This window comes from Lucilia cuprina, chromosome 2, assembly GCF_022045245.1.
Source record: "Lucilia cuprina isolate Lc7/37 chromosome 2, ASM2204524v1, whole genome shotgun sequence".
In the NCBI taxonomy this organism is placed as follows: Eukaryota; Metazoa; Arthropoda; class Insecta; order Diptera; family Calliphoridae; genus Lucilia; species Lucilia cuprina.
Window position 1 is genome coordinate 14,678,296 of NC_060950.1, and position 2,689 is coordinate 14,680,984.

Consider the following 2,689-nt stretch of genomic DNA (forward strand, 5'->3'; position numbering starts at 1 on the left):
TCAGTTCTAGTTCAGTTCTAGTTCAGTTCTAGTTCAGTTCTAGTTCAGTTCTAGTTCAGTTCTAGTTCAGTTCTAGTTCAGTTCTAGTTCAGTTCTAGTTCAGTTCTAGTTCAGTTCTAGTTCAGTTCTAGTTCAGTTCAAGTTCAGTTTTAGTTCAGTTCTAGTTCAGTTGTAGTTCAGTTCTAGTTCAGTTCTAGTTCAGTTCTAGTTCAGTTCTAGTTCAGTTCTAGTTCAGTTCTAGTTCAGTTCTAGTTCAGTTCTAGTTCAGTTCAGTTCTATATTAGTTTTACTCCAGTTCTTATAAGCCAAAGCAGATGGAATTTATCAAGACTGATAGCATAATAACTGGACACTGTTTGCTAGGAAGTCATACAAGTCGGAATGGACTACATTTCAATGAACAATATCGCAGGTGCAAAGATAGGAAAAAGGAAGCGTTTTTTAATAAAGATTTTGCTGGTCGCGATTAAAGTAGAGAAAAAATGTTTTATATCTAATTAAGAGATTTATACAATTTCTTAAACCAGAAACTTTCTATAATCCCTTTAAATTCTATAATTTCTATTAATAATTATAATTATATAATATTTATTTTTAATACCATTTGAACAAAGTCCAATCGAAAATAAACTCTTCTTGAAATGTGTCATAAAAATAATTAATTTGATTTAATTTTCAAATAAAGAAAATTTTCTATAAATTAAATAGAAAGGAAAAAAACTTTTATTAAAAAAAAACAGAAATTCTTTTGTTGTTGTCATATAGACATAATAAATGACTTTATATCTTTAGAAAATTAAATGTTAAAAAAAATGGCAACAAATTTTGATAGAAAAATATAAATAAATATTGTAAATATGATATAAAATAATGTATATTTAAGTGATATAAATAATAACTACTATGCAGTACTTGTGACTACAAGGAAAGAAAAGAGAAATTATTAAGGCATGTCACAGTTTATAAAGTAAATAGACTAATATTATCATTTATTAGGGACCCCTTTACACAAATACACTTTACATACGTAATGTCTTATAAAAAAAGTAAAATGAATTTTCATCCGTTTAATAGAATAAGAAAAGAAAAGTGATTTTTATTTTTTTAAAGAACAATAACAAAGTAAGATGCAAACAGCTGTTTGACGTGATTGTTTTCATTACATATTGCGTTTAAGCAAAATTTTGACAGATCGTATTACTTGTGTGCTCGTGTAAAGGCAGCATTAATGGTCTTAAATATGATCTCAAGTAATTAACTCAAGGTTATCTAGTTCATTCCAAAGAAAATTTCACCAAAATTTTTAAAATTCCCTGGAAAAGGTGTTGTTAACTTGCTAATGACGCGTTTACCCGTTAGAAACTTTAAATTCTAAAGAATAGTGTCTAACAAATAATAATAAATTAATCTATATTTTTTGTTATTATATAAATATTGATACAAATTAAACATTTTGCTAAATGGTAATAGGTACACACCCTTTTTTTGTTTTTTCGTTAATTTACCGGTAGTTGTTGACTTAAGATTTTAAACAAAATTTTTAAACTCGTGTCATGAAAGTACAATTTTTATTATTTTATAAAAAAAAATATTGTAAATTTAACTTTTTCATAATAGTTACAATTACACAAAAATGTTTATAAACTATTAATAAAAATTTTCAAAATTTTTTCTTTACAATCTTTACTAATCTTTACTCCCTAATATTTCAGTTTTATTTAATATATAATAGTTCATAAACTACAAAACAAATTATTACAAACAATTTAATAATAATTTAAATTATTTTTTTTATTATTATTATTTTTAAAACCTTTAAGCCAACAAGTCAAAATTAAATGACAATTAAATTTAATTATTAATAACAAAAATACCAAAATTAATGAATAAATCACGCGCCGTATTTCATTTTTTTATTTTTGTAATTGTGTAAATAAATTTAATATAAAAAAAAAAAACATTTAAATTAATATTAAATAAACAATAACGAGAAGTTAAACTTGATAAAAAAAGAAGACAACAACAATTTGAGCAAAAAAAAAACTAAAATTGTTTATCATTTCGGAAAAAAAATAACATGTGAATACAAAATTTTGTTGTGAAATGTAGAGTAGCCAGATACTTTAAATAGCAAACAGTTTTGTAGGTAATTATCTTAGAAGTCACTTTCTATAGATAACTAAAGGAAGTTTCTATAAATAAGTGGGATAATAGTCTTTCCTGTAGACAAATGTCAAATGCTCCATTATAGACAATATACATAACCGTGTCTAAGACGACACTTTTCTGAGATAATTGAACTAGAACTGAACTAGAACTGAACTAGAACTGAACTAGAACTGAACTAGAACTGAACTAGAACTGAACTAGAACTGAACTAGAACTGAACTAGAACTGAACTAGAACTGAACTAGAACTGAACTAGAACTGAACTAGAACTGAACTAGAACTGAACTAGAACTGAACTAGAACTGAACTAGAACTGAACTAGAACTGAACTAGAACTGAACTAGAACTGAACTAGAACTGAACTACAACTGAACCACAACTGAACGAGAACTGAACTACAACTGAACTAGAACTGACCTAGAACTGTCAAAAATGGCACTCCACGATAGCGGAATATTTCAAAAAAATTTAATCTAAAATGTCTAAAAAGACACTTTTATCTATCTTCTAAGTTACTTTT